This window comes from Bos javanicus, chromosome 21, assembly GCF_032452875.1.
Source record: "Bos javanicus breed banteng chromosome 21, ARS-OSU_banteng_1.0, whole genome shotgun sequence".
NCBI lineage: Eukaryota > Metazoa > Chordata > Mammalia > Artiodactyla > Bovidae > Bos > Bos javanicus.
Window position 1 is genome coordinate 5631140 of NC_083888.1, and position 24615 is coordinate 5655754.

The 24615-nt window shown below is 41.9% G+C and overlaps 1 protein-coding gene across 2 annotated transcripts in view; it reads left to right on the plus strand.

Annotated features, from left to right (window-relative positions):
• Window positions 1–1595: 1595 nt before the first annotated feature.
• CERS3 (ceramide synthase 3) overlaps window positions 1596–24615 on the plus strand; it is a 169732-nt gene continuing 146712 nt past the window's right edge. The window contains exon 1 of one of the 2 annotated variants that reach the window (XM_061394236.1): window positions 1596–1672. The gene's annotated coding sequence lies outside the window, so the exon portion shown is untranslated. Of the gene's footprint in view, window positions 1673–11508; window positions 11760–24615 lie in introns of those variants that run through there. The other variant, XM_061394235.1, reaches the window with a different exon arrangement.

The window sequence follows — 24615 nt, forward strand, 5'->3', positions numbered from 1 at the left end:
TAATGTTTCCAAGAGGGAAGTCTAGGGTACCTCTCAGCAGTTTTTCTAGGAAGAGGGATATATTTTCTGAGACCTCCTATATTGTGTACCAGAATGTCTTTTGGTTACCATTCATTTTGTTGACCTGAATGACAACTTGTTTGGGAATAGTTTTTGTGTTGCAACTTTTCTTAAACTGTTGCCATTTTTATTCTATTGTTTTCTATCCCTAGCTTCTGGAAGAGAAAGCTGAAACCATCCTTATTTGATTATTTTTAGGTTATCTGATTTTCTGATGGCTGTGTCCAAAATAATGTATTGTCCTTGAAATTCAAGAACTTCCTGAGGTTCTGTCTAGGTCTGGCTCCCTTTTGAGTATTCTTGCCTGGAACAAGATGAGTCTTACATACCATCCCAGATATGTTCCCCGGGGTCCCTTTTGCCATGCCTTCATGGCAAGTGCTTACATTTCATTTTTTAAACCATTTATTTGCAGATTGAGCTTCTGCTTTCTAATCTCCATGCTTAATTTCCTCTCTTAACACTCTTAACTTTGTTCTCTTTTCTGTGTATTCTGGTGGAATATCTGAACTCTGCCCTTCTTCACTGGAGAAGAAAATGGCAACCCACTCCATTTTCTTGCCTGGAAAATCCTATGGATGGAGGAGCCTGGTAGGCTGCAGTCCACGGGGTCGCGAAGAGTCGGACACGACTGAGCGACTTCACTTTCACTTTTCCCTTTCATGCACTGGAGAAGGAAATGGCAACCCACTCCAGTGTTCTTGCCTGGAGAATCCCAGGGACGGCGGGGCCTGGTGGGCTGCCGTCTATGGCGTCGCACAGAGTTGGACACGACTGAAGCGACTTGGCAGCAGCAGCAGCAGCAGCAGCAGCAGTAGCATACTAAATACACTCCAGACTGTTTTTTCTCATTTAATCCTTAGGACAACCTGCAACGAGTAATTATTATCCTTATTTTACTCACGAGGAAAAAAGCATTTAAAAATACTAAAAAGTCCAAGGTCACACAACCCAAAATTAATAAATTGAAGAGTCAAAGTTTAAACCCAGGACTCTCTGGCTCCAAAGCCCATTTTCCTTACCACACTATACTATCTTATCTATAAACGACTGTCATAGAATTATATTTTAATAAAATATTCAAAAGAATAACACTCCCCTTTTACTGGAGCTTTTTTTTTTTTTTACTGCCCCATTTTATGTCTTCCAGTTCCGATCTATGTCTTCATTCAACATTGTAATGAGAGATCACTGCAAATGCGGGTCCTATTCCTGTCCCTACGCTCCAAGTTGTAAACAGTCTGTAGGCCAGTTACAGTGGTATTTGCCCCCTGGAGAGGTTGTGTAGTTGAGTAGCAAGGGCACCGGGTTTGAAATAATGAAAAACCCAGATTCAAAGCCCAGTTGTGCTATGTGGCAGCCGTGGACAAGTTACTTAGCCCCTGTTACCGTGTCAGTGTGCATGTCGGAGGAGGTGCCGCCCCAGGTGAAGTCCCTGCCACCGTCAGCACATTGTTGGTGGGTGGCGGCCTGCGGGCCCCCCAGTCCCCGCCCAGCCCGGGCGCCGCGCACTCAGCGACCATGAGCCGCCCTGTATCCCAGGATGCACCGCCGCACTGGCCGCCTGGCTCGGCTTGGCGACGGAACCCAGCCTCAGGCCCGAGAGAGAAAGGTGCGGAGAGGGTGTGGCTCGGGGCCCGCGGCCTGCTGCGTGCCGGCGCCTCGCAGGCTGAGGTCTGTCCCGGTCCGGTCCCCGCGCAGGCCGTGTCAGAGGCCCTTGTGCTGATGCATGCCGAGGCCATGCCCCGTCCGCCGGTCAGCCGTGTACCAGGCCCCTTCCCGGCGCAGGTCGAGGCCAGGTCCGGCCCTGGCCTCCATCAGGCCGCAGCCCTGCCCAGTCCTGGGCCGAGTCTCCGCCGTCTCGCTGCAGTCTGCCTACCGGCCTTGCAAAGTCGGTTAGACTTGTCCCAGGACTCCAGTGCCAAGCGGGTTTCCCTCTTTGTCTTGCCTTCATGGGTTTTTGTGAATTGCTGGGTTGGCTCCATCTTCTCACTCGGGTGACTAGGGGTCAAGCCCACATTTCTGTGGAGTTCAAGGTAAGGGACCCCGGGACTGTCCGGAAGTGGACTCAAGGCCTAGACTCGATTCACAGACCGCCGTGCCCTCTGTATCCCTGGCCAGCACTTCTGCAGGGGCTTCGTTTTTCTCAGGTGAAAGTTATTATCCCTGTGTGACTTTAAGGAAACTCTTAACAATACCCTTTTTTTACTCTAAAATTCAACCAAATGTATCAAGGACCCAGTATGTGTTTACACCCGGTTGTGAGATCTGGGTGCTGGGACCTCAAAGATGAAAAAGGCACCCATCCTATTCCTCATAGTCATAGCTTGTAGGCCTAAATCACCCTGTGATTTTTGATGTTTATTCCAGTTTTTCTTTTACCCCATCAGAAAATGGGGGGTAAAAGAAATCATTTAAATTTAAATCAACTGAAATGGGGGGGTGGGGTGGAATGTGAAGTTGTAGAAAGGGTAAATTGATCCAGTTAGGTTGGTTTGCCTACTGTAAATTGTGCCTTATCTTCCATTAATTGTTCAGTAAACAAATTTAGTAGGTCCAGACCAGCATTTTTTAAGATTAGAATAGACAAGAGAGTACATTATAAATAGTATGGATAAGTATTGTTTTGTGAAACTTTGAGTTGAGCGAGCATGCTCAGTTGTGTCTGACTCTGGCCCCATGGACTATAGCCCACCAGGCTCCTCTGTCCATGGGATTTTTCAGGCAAGAATACTGGAGTGGGTTGCCATTTCCTCCTCAAGAGGATCTTCCCAACCCAGGGATCAAAACTGTGTCTCCTGAGTCTCTTGCATTGCAGGCAGACTCTTTACCCACTGAACCATTGGGTCAGGTTCCAGTTATGTATATTTAATAGGTATATTTGTACTAGGTTGTAATATAAAGTTTACTTATTGTGGATTACATCTTAAAAATTGTTACAGGTTTAGATCAGGACAAATATGTTACATGTATAGAAAGTAACCTTGCAGTAATAATAATTTATCTTGATAACAATTATTTGCAAAGATTGAAACTATGAAAGAGTCAAATGGTATTTCTGCCCTAATTAGCTCCATGTTTTATAATTACTTTACATGGTATTAGCATGGCATGTATTTGGGTATCTGATCCATCACGTTCATTGTAGATGGTTGTTGATGTGTAAGGAATGGAATGGTAAAATTGCTCCAATATATGAGATCAGTCACTCTAGTGGTTGCTGATAATAGAAGCCACAAACCCCATCATTGTTATTGTGAAAATATGCATGATTTATAGGTTATGTCTGTTGTTGCCATGTGTGACCATATGAAGATCTTTGCTTTGCATTTTCCCTGCTAAAATTCAGTAATGAAGTTAAATAATCTGAGAGTTTTCTGATCTGTCCTACTTATGATGTTACTTTTTCTAAAAACCTGATTCAGAGCATATCTGATGTCAAAGGGGTTTTGCTATTCAAAGATGTTTTTCTTTTCAGCTTTGATAAGAGATTTTTTAAATTTTTTAACTAAAATTTAAAGCTCTTAATGGTTGTTGTTGTTCAGTCACTAAGTGGTGTCCAGCTCTTTGCAACCCCATGGACTGAAGCATGCCAGGCTTCCCTGTCCTTCACTATCTCCTGGAGTTTGTTCAGATTCTTGTTCATTCAGTCAGTGATGCTTGCTATAATAATTATTTTTACATTTTGTATTTGTGTTTATTTGTTGACTAGTTGGTTGGTTGATTTTTATTTTAAGGATTTAGATAACTTAAAGTTTGGACTATAGTTGTTGAAACTAATTTCCCAATGTATAATTTATTCTCTAATGTGTCAGTCAGACATTTAATTGTAACTGGCTAATATTTTATTTTTCAAATGGACCTTGCAAACAGTTTACCATCATCAAGCAACCTATTTTTTTTAACCGTACTTACTGGTAACTGCTATGATAGGAATTCCACAAATGTATGAATTAATGAACATTATAACCATAAATTATTCATGTAAATATTTGGTGATGCATCTTATTAGTTTTTAGCAAAACAATTTTTATACCTGATTTATTTTAAGAGGAACTAATATTTGGCAGTTTTATTCCAGAGAAATGATAAGGCATCTATTTTAAAAAGAGATAAATGAATGGAAATCATCCTGTCCTATTGGACACTTTCAGACCGCACCCAACAGTGAAACAAAGTGATAATCTAAATTTCTAATTCAAAACCAGCCTAACACAAAAGAGGTTAAGAAGGTGGGGGATTGTTTTTCCTCAATTTGGATCTCAGTAGAAACCTGTGAGGGGCACTTTATATTAGTCTGAGTGGTATTTTGCTCATATCCCTTTAGTCTCTTTCAAAGTGTTAGACTCCAGCACTCACTGTGTAGTTCAGTTGATCTGTTAATAGAGCAAATGAGTGTTGACATTCAGGGAATGTGCTTGCTTTTTCCAGCAATAGCCAAAGTTTGAGATCCTTAAGTAGCTAGAAAGCAGGGACCATCGCTGCCTTGTTCACTGTGATTTCCTATTTCCAGGCACATAGGAGGTGCTCAATAAATAATTGTTGAAGGAATGAAAATACCATGGAAGGAGGAAGAACAGCAGCAGAAGGTACATGCAGCTTAAAACATAGGAGGAAAGCATATTATCAGATCCGTAACTAGTATTTACTGAGCGTCTCCTATGAACCTAGTAGTGTTTCTGGGGTGAGATCTGGGCTCACAGGCTGTTTACAGCCTAGGGGAGACAAGGAATATACTGATCAATTTGAGTTACAAGAGGATTTTTGTGCTGTACTATTAAAGAATGGGACTGCACATAAAATGGGCCTGATGGTATGACTTGGATGATAAATGTAAAGAGAAAGGTTGATTCAAGTTGCTTTGAGAGGCAAAGTTTCCCAGAGGAAATGGGTGGGGCTTGGATAAGGAGGGATAGCAGGCAGGGCATGAGCATAGCCACTGGCTCACCCCAAGAGGAGATTGGTATTGGGGGACAGTGGGGAGCAAAGTGGGATAGGCTGCCTGGGATCATAGTTTGGAGGAGTGGCTAGGAAATAGACAGTCGTGGAAGTTAGATTTCACGTAACCAGCATAAAGAAGCCGTAAGTTCTGGAACAAGGAAGTATTTTGTTGTAGGCTGTGTTTTTAGAGTGCTCTAAAGGAGGAGGGCAGCTCTCCCTCAGAGACTAGACGGAGACAGGACACAGACCCCAGGACTAGAATTTCAGTACTACTTTCAGTCACACCACAGTGTTCTGGTCACTGTAGATGCTTTGGTGGCACAAATACAACCAATGAGGGGAAATGCATTTGTCCTAGAACTTTATTTTAGGAGGGTCTGGAAATGACCAAAGGCTGTCTGCACCTGTTCAACAGCCACAAACCCACACATGCTCAGTCTCTGTCTCAAGCCTGGTCTGTATTTCTAATGCCCTGTGGAGTATCAAAGTCAAATAAGGAGAGAGAAGTGTGAGTTCTTATTCTTGGGAATGAATCTTAGTTGCTGTCATCATGAAATTTAGTCCAGCTTGTGTTTTTCATAAAGGACTCCATCCTGCCTTTAAAAAACTTTCTCCCAAGAATTCACAAGCTGAAGAGAGGTGCCCATCCTTGGTGGTCTCAGGTTGCCAAGCACACCTTCTCTTGGTTGTTTGTTGGCACATGGTGTGTAGGGTATGGGATAGAGGGAGAAGGTGAGTGAGAGGGAAAAGATAGACAGGAAGCTCATTGAGCTCAGGGGTCTTGCTTTCATCTTTGTGTTTCAAGCAGCTTATACAATACATGAATGAATGATGACTGGATATATAAGGGGCATTTTGTTTCCTGATTGTCTGGTATTCATAACATGGTGTCAGTGGCCCAGATATTTATTCAAACACTCATCTCCTTCCTACCTCCTCTTTCTTCACACCTGTGTAGTGCTGGTACAACTCATAAGGTATATGGAATGCTTGGCACAATGTTGGATTAAGGGAATATAGATGTTAAAGCTACCAATTCAAGCCTTCACAGACTGGAACAATCATGGGGTTAATGATTTTGAGGATGAAAAGTTTATCTGCCAACTCCAGTCTGTTTCCTGATGCCATACTATGCAGTCTGAGCTCCTCTTTTAAAATCCATGGCTTATACTTGCATGCACAAAGGCTATGAAGTAGTAAATTTTGAAGTCTGTCTCCTCTATGGTCCCAGTGTGCGCCTGGGTAGAGCATATAGATATACTCGTACCACATGTACATGTGTCCATTTCCCTCTGCACTCTTTATTATAGGGTTAGTGAACAATTCTGCTCATCTCTGTGAATATGCATCTGTATCAGTTTGGGAAGTCACTCTGTATTTTTATTCTTGAGATCCTTAGAGCCTTCAAAACACATAATGTTTTATGTCTGGCACATAGTATGAAGCCAGTAAATGCATGCTAAGTGAGATAATGAACAAATACTGTGTTCAGAGAATGGTCATGGGTGCTACTTGAAAACTTTATACAATCCTTATAATCAAGATTTAATTGGAGAAACTAAGTCTATGTGCAAAAAAATAAAGTCTATTAGGAATAAACATAGGAATAAAGCATATAGATTAAATATATTAATAATATTGGTTATTATAATCATAGCTAAAATCTACAAAGTGCTTACTATGTGCCAGGTACTCTTCTAAGAGCTTTGATGGATATTAACTAATTTAATGTTTTCCTAACTCTGTAAGATATTGCTGTTATTTTCCCCATTTTGCAGCTGAGAAACCCGAGGAACTGAGACTTAAGTGACTTGTCTGGAGTCACGCAGTCAGTAAGAGTAAGATCACATAATGAGCACGAAGAGGCACTGGGTTCAGCAGCAAAAACTTTCTGGAGGAGACCAGCTGAAATGTGGCCTGCCCCATCACCAAGGCAGAGACCGTTTGGTTGGCCCTCACCGGGGCTGGTAAACAAGGCTGTGGAGAGCCTGCTCACATAGCCAGATAACTGTTTTTTGAAAGAGATTCTCTCCTTTGAGGAGAAAAGCAGATAAACTCTATTAAACTTATATTTTCTTCTCTAGAAAATTAAGATTTGGTCTCAAATATAACACACAGCTTAGAATATCAGAAGCTGCCCTGCTTCCCTTTCCTCCATGTCCATACCACATGCAGCTGGGTGCCCTCTGGTCCTTGCCAGTGGAGCTGTGGCCCCATATCTAGGGGTCTGCTTCCCGTTGGGGCCCACAGTCCGTTCCCTGTGTCCTGCTTCCTCTATGTTCCTCCTCTAAGTTCCAAAATAGTCCTCCAAAGTCCGGATTGGATTTGCGTGCTTTTATCCTCTGCCCCTCTTTTACACTGTGAACTATTCTTTACACTCTTTCTTACTTTAGTAACATTTAGTGACAAGATTGCTCTGTGTATAAAAACTCATCCGTTTTATAACACATGTCTTATTACTCCCCTCGAAACCTCTCCACTCTTATCAGGCTTGATTGCTTACCTTTTATTGTCAGAGGTAATATTCACTTTTTAAAATGTAGTGAATCACTAATATTTTAATAAATGATTTAATATCTATTAATGACCAGCCTCTTGAGAAACCTATATGCAGGTCAGGAAGCAACAGTTAGAACTGGACATGGAACAACAGACTGGTTCCAAATAGGAAAAGGAGTACGCCAAGGCTGTATATGGTCACCCTGCTTATTTAACTTCTATGCAGAGTACATCATGAGAAACACTGGGCTGGAAGAAGCACAAGCTGGAATCAAGATTGCCAGGAGAGATCTCAATCACCTCAGATATGCAGATGACACCACCCTTATGGCAGAAAGTGAAGAGGAACTAAAAAGCCTCTTGATGAAAGTGAAAGAGGAGAGTGAAAAAGTTGGCTTAAAGCTCAACATTCAGAAAACTAAGATCATGGCATCTGATCCCATCACTTCATGGGAAATAGATGGGGAAACAGTGGAAACAGTGTCAAACTTTATGTTTTTGGGCTCCAAAATCATTGCAGATGGTGATTGCAGCCATGAAATTAAAAGACGCTTACTCCTTTGAAGGAAAGTTATGTCCAACCTAGATAGCATATTGAAAAGCAGAGACATTACTTTGCCAACAAAGGTCCGTCTAGTCAAGGCTATGATTTTTCCAGTAGTCATGTATGGATGCGAGAGTTGGACTGTGAAGAAAGCTGAGCACCGAAGAATTGATGCTTTTGAACTGTGGTGTTGGAGAAGACTCTTGAGAGTCCCTTGGACTGAAGGGAGATCCAACCAGTCCATTCTGAAGGAGATCAGCCCTGGGATTTCTTTGGAAGGAATGATGCTAAAGCTGAAACTCTGGTACTTTGGCCACCTCATGCGAAGAGTTGACTCATTGGAAAGACTCTGATGCTGGGAGGGATTGGGGGCAGGAGGAGAAGGGGACTACAGAGGATGAGATGGCTGGATGGCATCACTGACGTGATGGACCTGAGTCTGAGTGAACTCCGGGAGTTGGTGATGGACAGGGAGGCCTGGCATGGTGTGATTCATGGGGTCACAAAGAGTCAGACACAACTGAGCGACTGAACTGAACTGAACTGAATGGGGATTCAAATATATAAAACTGATTTAATGTCTTAAGTCCTAAAGTTTTTTAATAAAATGAAACAGTATTTCCTGGAAATGACACCCACACATGCATCTTGCTCTGTCATGCTTCCTTTGCATTCTCTGTTTTCTGTTAGCAATGAACTGATACATTTATCATGAGGCACAAGTGAGAAAGAGAAAAAAAAAAGGGAAAAAGAAAATCATTACCTTAGGAGTCCTGGAAGGAACATGTTTGTGTTTATCTTCCTCAGAGAAACTCCTCAGAGGAACTCAGGCTAACAACTCCCCCAGGTCACAACCAGTAAACCTCCAGAATTCCTCCCTTCTATCCCTCTAGCTGCTGTCCTCTGTTGTACAGGTTTTTCATCTGTCTCTAAAGAAGGAGGAACTATACCTTGTCCTTGACTCAAGAAATATAGCAAATGTGAGATTCTTTTGATGATAGAGAAGCTATGAGCTATGTATAAATACTTTATCTTTGATTTGTACATACATCTTATCAGTAGGTGACATATATTTAGTTACATGATTGACAAACTTGTGATCCTACAGTACTGTTTTGGCTTATTTAATTCTGAGGGAATCCAGAGTAGAGTTCAGAAGTATCCTTTTCCCCAGATATCTGCAGAGTGAAACAGTGTTGGTTGCCCACAAGTTGGGGTGTTAACTATTAACATGTATTGAACAGCTCAGCATGGTGCTAAGCTCCAGGGATATAAGGATGTGTGAGGCATATTCCAGAGGAATTACCAATGTAGTGGGGACTACATGCATGCTCGGTCGAGTCCAGCTCTCTTGCAACCCCACAGATTGTAGTCTGCCAGGCTCCTCTGTCCACGGGATTATCCCAGCAAGAATACTGGAGTGTATTGCTATGTCTTCCTTCCAAGACATAGGGGATCTTCCCAACCCAGGGATCCAGCCCACATCTCCTGTGTCTCTTGCATTGCAGGCAGATTCTTTACCATTGAGCCACTAGAGAAGCCCGGGTAGTGGGGAAGCAGATACAAAACCAGCTAAGTTGTAATAGTAGAGTAGAGTGCTGTAATATCATTATAAACACACAACAGGGTGGGGTCAGAGCTGTGGGACTTGGCAGGTGAGTCAGACTTCCATCAGGCAAGAGAGAGCAGAAAGCAGCCAATGGACGGGCATGGAAGTTGCCTGCTTCTGTTGCCTGGACAATAGTGGGAAAGGGCAAGAGGAGAGTCTAAAGGACTGGTTGTCTCCTGTGACAAATCTAGACTGAGTATTAAAAAGCAGAGACATCACTTTGCTAACAAAGGTTCATATAGTCAAAGCTCTGGTTTTTCCAGTAGTCATGTACAAATGTGAGAGTTGGACCATAAAGAAGGCTGAGCACCGAAGAATTGATGCTTTCAAATTGTGGTGCTAGAGAAGACTCTGAGAGTCCCTTGGTCTGCAAGGAGATCCAACCAGTCCATCCTAAAGGAAATCAGTCCTGAATATTCATTGGAAGGACTGATGCTGAAGCTCCAATCCTTTGGCCACATGATACAAAGAGCCAACTCATTGGCAGAGATTCTGATTCTGGGGAAGATTGAGGGCAAGCAGAGAAGGGGGCAACAAAGGATGAGATAGTTGGAAGACATCACCTACTCAATGGACATGGGTTTGAGCAAACTCCAGGAGACAGTGAAGGACAGGGAAGCATGGTGTGCTGCAGTTCATAGGGTTGCAAAGAGTCAGAGACAGCTTAGCGACTAAACAACAGACTAGAAATGTACAGTGTGGGGTAATTCTGCATAGTCTCCTGGCAAGATCTGGTAAGATCTGAACCACAGTCTGTGCATTCATTGCCCAATCTGCTGACAGATCACCGCCTGCCAAATGAGCTTTAAAATTTATGAAACCTTTAATAGAAAAAATCTGAGAAGAGAAAACCAGACTAGGAGAATTGCATAAGTAAGTGCTGAGTGAAAGGGCCTTGACCAGTTTTCCTTCTTTGAACTAAATTCATTAGGGAAATTTGAGAAACTGTAAAGTTTCAGAGAACTTCAAACTGGCATTTTCCCCTTCTCTGCCTCTAGTCAACTTTTATTTTGCTGTCAGCTATTAAGCTGACAGAAGAAGAAAGCTGTCTTTCAGCGGTTAGAGTCAGCCAATGAGGAGAGCTTCAAACCAGGCTTTCAGGGAGGCAGCACTGCCCAGACCTCCTGGGAGGCAAGGTTCGGCTTATGAGACGGACAGGAATCAACTTGTTGAAGCTTTTTTACTTGTCAGAGCATCTTTAAATAATCCACGGTTGCAGCTGTTTCATCTTCAGACAAAGGAAAGTGAAAATGGTCCCAAAAAGGTGTAACATCTCAAGCTCTGTAAAATGAGGGACACCTGCCTTTAAAATGGAAGCATCTGAAGCAGGCAAACAACGTTTTTATCATGCTACTGAGTTTGTCTTTCCTTGTCTGTGATGATTATTCTTTGAGACACAAATCAAAAGAAAGCGAATCGCATCCAACTATTCTAAAAAGAAAAGACCTGATTTTTTTGGTCATTTTATGGTTCAGAAAGGGGATTTTTCTCAATTGCTAGGAAACAGGTGGAAAAATTGCATTTCTAAGAGTGATGCTCCTTAGTTAATGAGTTTTGTGGTGTGGTGGTGGTGGTGATTTAGCTAGCAAAATCCATGCCCACGTTTCAGGCTTCTGGAGAGTAATACACTGTCAGACCAGCTCAGAGAACTGTGCAGGGCTGTTAGCAGTGTTTCGGGTCTCTCTCAGCCACTAAACCCCTTCCTTTTAATACAAAGAGCAAGACTATCCTGAGTAGTAGTTGACGAATAACTTTTTACTGTGTGCACTGAAACGCAATGACGATGAAGCAATTGATGCATTTGTGATTCACTGTCTCAATGGATTCCAATTTTCTCCTCTCCAAGTGGTGAAACAGAAAACAGCATTGCATCAGGAAGAACCTGAAGGTGTCCTCCAGGAGCTGTGCCCCACGTCACTGATTGCCCTCAGTCAGAAATCTTGACCTGCAACTTTAGAGGGTGGGTCTCTGAAAGAATTTCAGAGCTTACACAGCAGTGAGGTGTGTTGCTCTCTGATGAGAACGAAGCTGGCTGGAGCGCTGGGAGTCTGGCTCTGACTGTTTTCACAAGCCAGGGGCATCTTTGTGCACTGAAGTTTCAGAAAGGTAGGCACCATCTTACGGATGTTGTTATTATTTGAGTACCTTCAAAACCAAGTTGGTCTTGACTCTGTGTATGTGTGTGTGCGTGAGAGAGAGAGAGAAATGATCAAAATGTTTGTTTTTTGGCCTGATGCAGGAGAGAGACAGAAAACAGAAGTTCAAAGCCATTTGCTTGATACATTTTTAGTAATGAGTAAATGGTGAATTCAAACTTCTAACCTGTATTACTTGCTCTTGGCAAGTTTAAACTGATTCAGTGAAGGCCCAGGAAGAATTGTTCAGAGAGTGAAATCACGTGAGGCTGAACGCTGCGTCAGTGTAGCTTGATTTATTTGGAAAGCCTTGACTCAAGCTGAAATGAAAAGGGTGCCCATGGATCTCCAGGCAGCATGGAAAAGGCCACTTCAGACTACTTAAGAATGTCATAAATTTGGAACAAGGCAGAACTTGCTCATCTCACAGTGACAAGCTTTTTTAAGCTTGTTCCATCTTGAGGGAGATAATGTCATGTCCAGAAGACATTAGCTGATTAATTCTAAAACTTCCAGCTTTGTGCAGAAAAACAAAACAAAAGCAAAACTCTATTTTTTCTAACCCATGTTTAGTGAAGGTATTCTTTTGAGCAATTTTATTTCCTGAAAAGCCTTATACAGAGCAAGGGAAAGAAATTTGGGGAACTTGCCGGATGATGATTCATTCATTAATCTGCAATATACAAGGTCTTTCTCCACTACAAGTGAGGGTTCAGACTTTAAACAACACCTTTCATTTCTCTTGGGTTTCCACTTAAAATTTCATCAGTAAAATCCTGGACAAAGGGATAAATTCTTGAAGAGGAAAATAGATACAGATAATAATTGTATAGTCTTCCCATTAAAAAATTTCTGTCATTTCTAAAAGCAATCACATTAATTTCCATAAGTTTGAAGATAATTCTGGGTTTAGCAGTAAACTGCACTAATTGAATCCTTACTGTGTATTTATGCATTTCACATTTAATTCAGTGAGACAAGACTCATGTCATTTTCAGATAAGGAAATTTAGTCTCAGATTTATAGCAGCGTAGTAGGGAGGTGAGAGAGCCAGAACTCTGTTGCCTTTCTGCACACAGAATATATGTATGATTGGAGCCCTCTGTATTCCTATCCTTTTCCATCAGCCCTTTATGAGTCCTTGTCACATGGAGGAGTTTCTGAATCCATAATATGAAAATTTTGATATCTGATAGAGCAAAAGACCAAGCATGAATCTATATTTGCTTCTGCTCTGGGAGTGAAGTCATGATGAAGTTGACTGAACATGGACTAGAAAGGCAGACAGACCTAGATTTGAGTCCCTGCTATGTGACCTAGGCAAGTTAGTGAAATTCTTCAAACCTCAGTTTCCTTGTTTATAAGCTAATTGTAATAATGTCCATCATATAGCCTTGTTATAAGGACTAGAGAGACAAATAACGAAAGTGCCATCTGCATGATTGAAAAATGGTAGACTTTCGATCAATAATAGTCATTTCTCCAATAACTTGTTGAAGCTTTGACATGCTGGATCCTGTTCTGGGCATGGGGATATCAGCAGTGACAACAGAGGCAAGACCCTGCCCTCATGGAGCTGACTGGTGCTTATTTATTATATCATTGTGTGACTGACTTTCTGTGAAAATTACATTATGATTATTGAGACCCTTTATCGTGGATACAGTCTGGCTTTGACATAGCCTCTGAAGCAGGGTAATGAAAGTCCTGTGTCAAGATTCCCCTAAAATATAGTAGAATTTGGCAAAAAGCAAGAACATCAGATACTTCTTTTACAAAAGTCAGTTTGTTCTGCTAATCATTTCAGAGTTAGAGGTCAGGAAGGATGTGCTTTTATGCAAACATTTACACACACGCGCACACACAGAGAATTCATCTGAGTTGTCCTGGGCCCACAAAGCCATAGTAGAAGCATTACTGACAGGAGAGGTGTGGGAGGAGGGTCTGGCTCCAAGAACTCATGAAACAGAGTGTAGTGTGGCAACCATTCATGTGCTTTAGGTCCCAGGCCATCTACTCAAGAGCCCTGGGCTTTCCAGGGCCTTCCCAGTGTGAATTTAGGGACAAAGCTTGAACTGGAGATAATATACCTTTATAAAGACAGATTGAGGGCAAGAGCAACTGACTTATTTACCAGCTAAAAGCCTGGAGTTAAGTAGGCCAATTGGCATCAAGAATAGTATTTTGGCATCTGTCCCTAACTTTGAATCCCAATAAACTGCAGATCATCTCAGAAAGATACGAGAGGGACACAGGGAAGCTCCCTCTGGAATCCAATACAACTGTATTCTTCCTTTTCCTGGCAACACCTGCATACCCAATACCACTGCCCTTGTTGGTCTTATACACCCTGAGTTTTTTTATGTAGTTGGTAGACCCAGAATGACTGAACAACTCTGTGTCAGCCCAGACCAGAGAGTTGGCATTATGAAAGAAGGCTTTGTAAAGTGACAAGACTTACTTTTGTAAGCCCAGTCCAACGATCAGTCTCATCATTTTATGGGTCACGTTGCCTTAAGATTGTGTCTTGTAGCAAGGATTTTAAAGGATGAAAATATAAACTAAGTTAAAAGCCTAATTAAGGCTTAGGTAATAAACCCTCAAAGAGCAGGTGGATGGAGAGATTAAGAATCTTTAACCTTATATAATACTGTAATAGCCTGAATTCTCTCCAGGGATTTCTGTGAATGGGGGACAGACGTTTGATTATAAGTGGACTGCAGAAATCACTGTTTTGAAACAGTTAAATTATTTTGAAATTTCATTATTATCAGACCTTAAAGTCTGCAGAAACCCACTAACAAATGGAAGAGAGCTGTGTAAGAGGGGATGTGACCTTGAGATACATTCCTCCTTTCCCAGGTAGGAGGATTTAGAATTTTCCAGGCAGTGAGTGTTTATATGCTGCTCAAATAGAAAATGTTTTGGTTCATTTTAAAAACCATTTTCTCTTTATTTTTTTGCCCACGTGGTCACTGGCAAGTCTTTGGAGAGCAGTTGTTTAGTGTTCTAAGGAGTGTGAACTGAGCTGACCAGAGACCTGATGCATAGCTGGCATTTAGTGTACAGAAATTCCAACTCAATGAAAAGGTTCCCTTTTTTCCCTGAATTATATCTTCAGGAAATACCAGGAAACTGAGATACTTAACCAGAATTTCTAAATCCCTCTGCTCAGGATTGGTATACACAAACATACCCCACACAGACACACACACACATGCACACACATAACATAGACACAGACACACACACACACACATTCATGTGCATAATATAAAAACAAAATCAAAAGATACAGACTTTGTGTGTGCAGCAAAACTGTAGTTCTCATGTCATAGAGTGCGATAGATTGGGCCTTCTGCCCTCTGAAATACATGGTGTGTGGTCACTGGGCCTGGAGAAAGGAGAAATGGAAGCAGTTTTCTAGCTTTTTAAAAAACTGAGATATAATTTACATATTAGTTTCAGATGTTGTTACATAATAATATTTGTATATATTGTGAAATAATTACCAAATACAATTCTCATTAATGGGAAAACTGTAAAATTCACAGCTAATACATATATTTAGGTTATTTGAAAAGATAAAATATTACATTGAGGGATTTGAAATCATTTTTACTTACATTTCCATATTCTACAATGAAGTAATTAGGAAGGGAAAATCATATGGCACAATCCACTTGTTCTTTATAAAGTCCTTATGTTCAAAAACAAGGCCTATTTCTTTTATTTGGTTTCATTGGCCAGATATACTTTAGCAGATAGTCAATAAATACTCACTGGTTAGACTGACAGGCTGAACAATAATTATTTCAAGATTCAAGCAAAAATTCTAAGAGCCTTTTCTTCAATAATGAAGATTACTTAACATCATTTAATAACTACATTGGCTTCAATTTCTTCCCCTCAAATTTTGTTTTCTTGCTTGACATCTGATTAAAGCTTTAAAACTGTAAAATATGCTGATGCTGAACAAATCTCAAACTGTGCAGATGAGCAGTTTTCATGTGTGATGTTCCCATCACAGGCTCACTGTTCCTTCTGACCTTGGGTCAGCACTACAGACTTGTAATGAGCTCCTCTTGTTCCATTAGCTTGGCTTTCCCGTGCTTGTTTCCTGTATATCTGCTTTCTGTGAATTCTGGTCTACGACCACCTGTGAAAGAGAAAAACTTCAGAACTTTGCTAGATGATGGCTGTAAAATAATATTCAGGTTGGATTTTCCTAAGTAATTTTTTCACAGGTTACATTTTAGCAGTGGTTTTCAAACCTTTTTTTTGTTGTTTGTTTTTTGGTGATCACTGATGGTAAATACTTCCAGATCTCCACTTAGAATGTACACACACATTAATTGGAAAAAGTTTCCCAAACAATATTTGATATGTATTGATGTTTTCTCTTCTATTCCATTCCACTGCATAACCTTTCTGGCCTGACCTAATAATTTTGTAGCTGGTGCATGCATCACTCATGTCTGACTCTTTGCCACCCTATGGACTGCAGCCTGCCTGGCTCCTCTGTTCATGGGATTCTCCAGGCAAGAATACTGGAGTGGGTTGCCATGCCCTCCTCAAAGGGATCTTCCAGGCCCAGGGATCAAACCTGAGTCTCCTGTGTTGCAGACAGATTCTTTACCACTGAGCCACCAGGAAAGCCTTTGTAGCTGGTAGTGTTTCTCAGTACTAGCTGAAAGGAAGACTTAACCAGGTAATTTAAAATATATATATTAAAGTCAAAATCACACTAGACCCATGAAAAAGACTAGAAATTCCAAAAACAGACCTCTGCTTTACGTATCAGTTGCAATACATTAACTCCAATACATATTGGACCCTTGGTTTATAACATTATAGATACTATAAGGAAAGAATGACCATTTGAATATCTATATGGAGAAAATCTTGTTTCTAAACTCAAAATGTATAAAGATCTAAGTGTTAATATGGATGTGACAGGTAAAACATTAAAGTTCTGGATCTGTGCTCTTCAGTACAGTAGGAATTGAATATCATACGATTATTTTGTTTACTTTCCCAGCATCTTTTTGTTTTTGGTCAACCTTAAGACGTTTATAATTAAGTTTCACCAACATGAATGACACAGGGGAACTTGGAATCCCCTCTTACAGCACGTGGTACCAGCAACCTGCCCCGTGGGTCAGCCCAGCCCCAGTTCCACCACTTTTCTCTAGGTTCCCAAGTGCCCCTGCTTTACAGAATCAGGTTACTGTATGGTTTAGCAGAAAAAAAAAATTGAGGAAATACTCAATAAATTTTAGTTTAGAGAAGAAGAAATTTTAAAAAGGCTTAGAAACCTGTAGATCCCACCTCATGATCAGTAGAGTAGCAGCAGGTTGAACTGGCACATGTTGGAGCTTCCCCAGCAAGGGAAAAGGAGTTGGTGCTATACCTGGTGTGGCACTGACTTGGGACCTTGGTATGTGTCAGCGTGGTATTTTCTTTGATTCACAGCAGCTAATGGCAGAAATCCAAGAGACAAATGAAAATCATATAAATATATATTGGAAAGAAATTTAAGGATGCCCTTTTCAAAAGAATGTATATTTGAGAAGTGTAGAAACCTAGGGAAATTTTTGTTTTTAAATAATATGTTACATTTTCATACAATATACCCAGGATGTTTTTCCCTCCAGGTACTTTTGCAGGCAAAAGATCCATAAATTTAAAGCCATGATTTTAATCATTAATTCTCCCAAAAGTATAATTAATAGATGAGATATTTTCTCTGTATTCTAGACTTTGCAAATATGCCACATGTCTCTCTTTGTCTCCGTCTCTCTGTCTCTGTCTTTCCCCCGTCTACTTAAAACCTGGGTGTTACCTGCATTTTTTTTCATTAAGGAACTTCTTGCATTAGATAGACCTGGACAGGAATGACTGGTTCTTTTCAGTTTTGACGTCTTACAAGTTATTTTCTTTGGGTGAGTAAGTAGCGAGAGCTGGTGGCCGTAGGCAGTGAAGTTGCCCTGGTTGAGGAAGGCTCAAAGGAGGAAACAGTGACTATGGCAGAAGGTGCCCAGTTTCCCAATTTCATGCCAGCACTACTTGCTAGGGGGAAAAAATCCCCCTTTCTATTGTTATTTTTTAATGATTTCTTAGTCAAAGAAGAAAGCTGCTGGGAACGTGTAATTGAGGTTATTTTTCTGCACTTCTTCACTGCATCCCTGTCCTGTGCTGTAGGCCGTCACGCCCATGCATGCCACCCTTATCTGAAGACTATGCGAATCTTTGTCATCTTGTTCTTTTCCAAGGGATGCTTCCTTCTGCAGAGGCAGTTGAAAATATTTCATAAGCAAATATTTTAAATATTAAAATTGGGGGCTTGCTTCATCATGTTGCCCTGATAACACCAAAGTGAAAGTCACTTAGTCAAGTCTGACTCTCTGCGATCCCATAGACTATAGCCTGCCAGGCTCCTCTGTCCTCAGAATTCTCCAGGCCAGAATACTGGAGTAGATAGCCATTCCCTTCTCCAGGGGGATCTTCCCAACCCAGGGATCGAATCCAGGTCTCCTGCATTGCAGGCAGATTCTTTACCATCTGAGCCACCAGGGGAGCCTTCCCTGGTGAGCCACTAAGTCCTTCCCTAAAAGTAAACTTGCCTCCTCTTTATCAGTGAGTAAGACAGATGTTCCAAATTCCTTCCTTTTAAAAAAATTGTTTATTTTTGGCTGCGGTGGGGCTTGGTTGCTATACACAGGCTTTCTCTAGTTGCGGTGTTTGGGCTTCTCATTGCAGTGTTTGGGCTTTCTCTTATTGCAGAGCAGGACTCTGTGGCTTGCAGGCTTCAGCAGTTGTGGCACATGGGCTTAGTTGCTCCATGGACCAAGGATCAAACAAGTATCCCCTGCATTGCACTGCATTGCAAGATGGATTCCTAACCATTGGACCACCTGGGAAATCCCCAAATTCTGTCTTGGTCAAGATGTGGCTGTGCACCCTTCTATAGGTTTCACTCTCTGTCATAGAAGATTCCTTTGTTGAGACTGCACAGGACAAGTATCATGATGTAAGAAATCTTGCTGACACTGGGAAGATTAATTACCTACCCTGTCAAGGAAATGAATTATCCATCAGAAAAGCTTTTCCCAACTAATACTTGGTCGAGTAACCTCAATACTGATCAAGGTATTGTAGGAAATCAGTGAATGATGGCTGGCTGTGGTGCCACCTGAAAGTCCACAATACTGTTGAGGAGGAAATGTAAATAGTGACCACAGTACCAACACCTGCAGTTTACTGGGCACTTACTATACACCAAGCATTATGCAAAGTGATTTAGACACACAGCCTCATTAATCCTGACCTAGATTTTACAGACATAAAAACTGTTATACATGTTTTACAGATGAGATCATATAGCTTTAAAGGGGTGAGGATGTGTGTTCAGATTCCCAAACACTTATTCTTGACAGATCAGTAGGCCTTGGGTTCCTACACGTCCTGTCCTGAAATTCTGTCCCAGTGTGTTGTGTGTGGGGAGGTCTGGGCATCCCCCTTGTGATCTTTGTGGAGTTCGGAACCAGGTGACGCTACACAATACAGCCTCTTCAGGGCTTGTCTCCAGGCTGTCTGTTTAGCACAGTTTGTGTCTGTTATGTGGGCTCCCTTTACTGAAAGAAAAATACGAAATCAGTTATCTTTTCTCAGTAGTGAGAGATGTGCACTTCATGGCAGGAAGGCAGCTATGAAGGACAGGAGGTGTCCCATTCCTCTCCCTTGGAAAATCTTTTTAAACTTAGCATTTAATCTTATTATTTAAGATTTAAAGATTTTTGCCCCTACCCAATAAGATTAGGATAGTAAGATAGTATCATTATATAACATTGATTCCGTACTTCACTGTATTCAAGTATTTTTACATACCTGCTGCTGCTGCTGCTAAGTCGCTTCAGTCGTGTCCGTCTCTGTGTGACCCCATAGACGGCGGCCCACCAGGCTCCCCCGTCCCTGGGATTCTCCAGGCAAGAACACTAGAGTGGGTTGCCATTTCCTTCTCCAATGCATGAAAGGGAAAAGTGAAAGTGAAGTCGCTCAGTCGTATCTGACTCTTTGCGACCCCATGGTCTGCAGCCTACCAGGCTCCTCCGTCCATGGGATTTTCCAGGCAAGAGTACTGGAGTGGGGTGCCATTGTTTTATCACTCTTAATCCACAACAGGTCCTTGTAGAATTAGCACCATTTAATGGTAATTCAGATGAATATTCAGAGAGGCTGAGTTGTCCAAGACCATTTAGCTATTAAGTGACAGATTGAACCCAGGCCATCTGACTCTAGATCCAAAGTTCTTTCTTTTCAGCCATTTGAAAGACAGTGAGCTACTTGAGGTGGTGTATGTAACACTGCATTCCTTTTTTTTTTTTTTAATTCTTTGATTTCAGGTTTATGATTTGTATGGTAGTCTTCCTGACCTGAGACTAAGTGAGGCGGGAGCTTCTGCAGGCTCTGCACCCAGCCAATCCTCCAGTTTCTCCAATGGGAAAACTTGAGACAGAATGAGGGCCTCGACTTGGGCTCCTCTGAGTTACTAGCAGCAACAAGGTTCTCAACTCCCTTGCTTTTGCCTACGTCACTCACTTGTGCCTGGGACTAATAACAGGTTAATTTGTGAAGCAAGATGTGTGACTCACCAGACAAGGGAGGAGAGCCTGTAAGAAAGGACGCGGAGGAGAAGAGCAACATATTTAATAGCAACTGGAAAGGAAATGCTGACATGATGCTAATTGAGTTAAGATTTCTTTCCATTGCAACACCATTTTCTGGTTATCCAGCTATTAATTTGTATTTTAGGCTTCCAAAGTTAGCTAAAAGGGGCAGGGCAGGGAGAAGAGAGAAAGGGAATTCTACCTTTGAAGGGAAAATTATCAAATCTGTATTACTTTCTCATAGATTTCTTCTCAATCATCTTGGACCCCTCTTCTTTGAACCCTAGGATGTGCATTTTTCTGAAGCTTACCTATTGTGTAACGTTGCTTTACATCCTTCTGATTTCAGCCGTAGCTGTGTTTGTGTGAGCTCCTATCCACGTCACCAGTCTGAAAACACTTCGTCAGTAACTTGCCTCTCTCTGTCCTGAGCTGGCCTTTGGCAGTCTTTGTCAATTAATGACTAGGTCAGAGATGAACCAGATTAAGGTGAAGAGGCATCCAGGAGAATTACTTTTTGGTGACCACTGCCTCCTTAAATCGGAGAAGGCGATGGCACTCCACTCCAGCACTCTTGCCTGGAAAATCCTATGGATAGAGGAGCCTGGTGGGCTACAGTCCATGGGGTCGCAAAGAGTCAGACACAACTGAGCAACTTCACTTTCACTATTCACTTTCATGCATTGGAGAAGGAAATGGCAACCCACTCTAGTGTTCTTGCCTGGAGAATCCCAGGGACGGGGGAGGCTAGTGGGCTGCCATCTGTGGGGTCGCACAGAGTCGGACAGGACTGAAGCGACTTAGCAGCAGCAGCAGCAGCCTCCTTAAATGCCTTTTGCTGTGTTATCTTTATTATCTCCAGAATCTAAAGTCAGTTTATAGATCTCAAGAATCTGTCTTCCTGTTGACCAAATAAGCACATTTTAAAATTTTAGTTACCTGTTTGTGTGTATAGAAAGGCTGTGTTAAGTTTTACGTAGGTAACAAACTTGCCTTATTTCAAATCAGCTATTAGTTTTTGTGTTTGAAACATTAACTTAAAAATTAGCCCCTTAAAAAAAATAAGGTGAAATAAATCACCTTAATAACATCTTTTAGTCATGGGAAGCTGGGTGCCTACTTGGAAAGCAACAATTTAAAAATCTTAAATACCCAGAATTTTGCTGTTTTCAATTATTGTTTTCATGTTTCCATCTAGATTTTGTCTCTGCAAACATGCTCACACACATATACGTAATGATTAAAATAGTATGTTATATAGACCATACACTATCATGTGCTCATAGTATAGATGTAATTTTGAGTTTTCTTTTTTTAAACATGTTATAAAACTTTTCATATTTATAAATTTCATCTGTGTGTTAGTCACTCAGTCATGTCTGACTTTTTGCAACCCTTGGACTGTAGCCCACCAGGCTCCTCTGTTCATGGGATTCTCCAGGCAAGAGTATGGAGCCATTGTCTTCTCCAATAAATTTCACAATTTTTAGCATTAACTGTGTATTATTACATAAAATTAACATTTTAAAATGTATTTAAACATTACAGATTTTTAAAATCCATAATTTACTAACACTAAAGTGTTATTTATTAACCAGGGTTTAAGTTTTTTTGCTCAGATAACACATATTTCTAGGTAGGCTTGAACATTTTCATGACTCCTAAAATTTATTATTCCATTCCAGGATGATGGTATCATTTATGTTGCCACCAGTAACATAGGAATGTAATGGTTTTATATTTACATGTAAATGATATATATAAAACATTTATAGCATCATTAGCACTGAGTGTTATTTTTAAATTTGTCTTCTAATTTAATAGGTGTCATGTATAGAATTTTAGGAAGTGGAAGTTCATTTAGTTCTACTCCTTAGAAGGGCAACATGGTATTTAATAACTTGACTCCAATTTACAATTTAACAGGCATATAATACAGTCATTTACAAATATTTATTCACTTTGTCATTTTAACAACTTCATCAGTGTAGTACTATTATTATTTCTGTTTTGTAGATAAGGAAATTGTCATTAGTTGTCCAAGAGCACATAGCTAGTTAAAGTGTTAGAACCTAGACCGTCTGTCTCCAAAGTCCGTGTGGTTGACTCTCTTAATATCTATTGAGAACTTACTGTTCCTTCAGTTTCTGTAGGCCAACTTACGGATACTATTGTGAGCAAAACAACTGTAGTCCTTGCTCTAGTAGACCTTGAGGTCTGGGGAGGGAACCAGACTTTAATCAAATCAACATATATAAAATTACAAGCTTGATACATGTTATGAAGAAAAAGAAGGCAGTAATGGAAGAATCTAACAGGAATGTTTCTTTTAGCTGTAGGAGTGATGGGGTCAGGGGTCATGGAAAGTTTTGATAAAGATCTTAGAGGCACTTAAATTGAGACTTGAAGGATAAGGAGGCGAGAGTAGTGTGAAGATGGGTGAACTCAGCATAAGGAGCAGTCTATGCATATGCCCTGAGGCAGGAAAGGAGTTGGCTTGCCTTTTGCTCTAAGGGTCATAAAGTCAACCAGCTTGCTTGTGGGATCAGAAAGTGAGGGAGAAAGGGAGCAGAAGAGAGCCTAGAAAAGCAGACTGGGGGTCCAGTGGTCCAGGGCCGTGCTACAAATTTCTCACTCACAGAAGTGTGCACACTGAGGAAGAGTGTGAGAGTGCGCACTGGGGAAGACTGTGAGAGCATTCACTGAGAGAGTGCACACTGGGGAAGGGCAGTGAGAGTGTGCACTGCAGAAGAGTGTGAGAGTGTGCACTGAGAGTATGTGCACTGGGGAAGAGTGTAAGAGTGTGCACTGGGGAAGAGCAGTTGAGAGTGTGCACTGGGGAAGAGTGTGAGAGTATGCACTGAGAGAGTGTGCACTGGGGAAGAGTGTGAGAGTGTTCACTGGGGAAGGGCAGTGAGAATCTGCACTGGGGAAGAGTGTGAGAGTGTGCACTGAGAGAGTGCACACTGGGGAAGAGTGTGAGGGTGTACACGGAGAGAGTGTGCACTGGGGAAGTGTGTGAGACTGTGCACTGAGAGAATGTGCACTGGGGAAGAGTGTGAGAGTGTGCACTGGGGAAGAGTGTGAGAGTGTGCACTGAGAGAGTGTGCATTGGGTAAGGGCAGTGAGAGTGCGCACTGGGGAAGAGTTTGAGAGTGTGCACTGAGAGAGTACACACTGGGGAAGGGCAGTGAGAATTTGCACTGGGGAGGAGTGTGAGAGTGTGCACTGAGAGAATGAGCACTGGGGAAGAGTGTGAGAGTGTGCACTGAGAGAGTGCTCACTGGGGAAGAGTGTGAGAGTGCACTGAGAGAGTGTTCACTGGGGAAGGGCAGTGAGAGTGTGCACTGGGGAAGAGTGTGAGAGTGTGCACTGAGAGAGTGCACACTGGGGAAGGGCAGTGAGAGTGTGCACTGGGGAGGAGTGTGAGAGTGTGCACTGGGAGAATGCACACTGGGGAAGAGTGTGAGAGTGTGCACTGAGAGAATGCACAGTGGGGAAGAGAGTGAGAATGTGCACTGAGAGAGTGCACACTGGGGAAGGGCAGTGAGATTGTGCACTGCAGAAGAGTGTGAGAGTGTGCACTGAGAGAATGCACACTGGGGAAGAGAGTGAGAGTGTGCACTGAGAGAATGCACAGTGGGGAAGAGAGTGAGAATGTGCACTGAGAGAATGCGCAGTGGGGAAGAGTGTGAGAGTGTGCACTGAGAGAGTGTGCATTGGATAAGGGCAGTGAGAGTGCACCCTGGGGAAGAGTGTGAGAGTGTGCGCTAAGAGAGTGCGCACTGGGGAAGGGCAGTGACAGCCACCTCCAAACACAGCTGGAGTTGCTTTGGACAATAAGCCACAGGCAAAGCCATCCCCAAGGGGGTTTCTTCTGCACACAACAGCAAATGGCGACCCTGCCTGTACTTTTCTAGGAATTAAATGTTACTGGCTCATTATTGGTGATGGACAGGGAGGCCTGGCGTGCTGCAATTCGTGGGGTCGCAAAGAGTCGGACATGACTGAGCGACTGAACTGAACTGAACTGGCTCATTATTTGAGTTAGGAAGGGGCTATTTAAGTTAGGAACCTAGATCAAGGCGTATTGTGCAGTTTTCTTAGAGCCAAGAGAAACATGGCCTGAAGAGAACAGCACCAGGGAAGGGGCTTGGC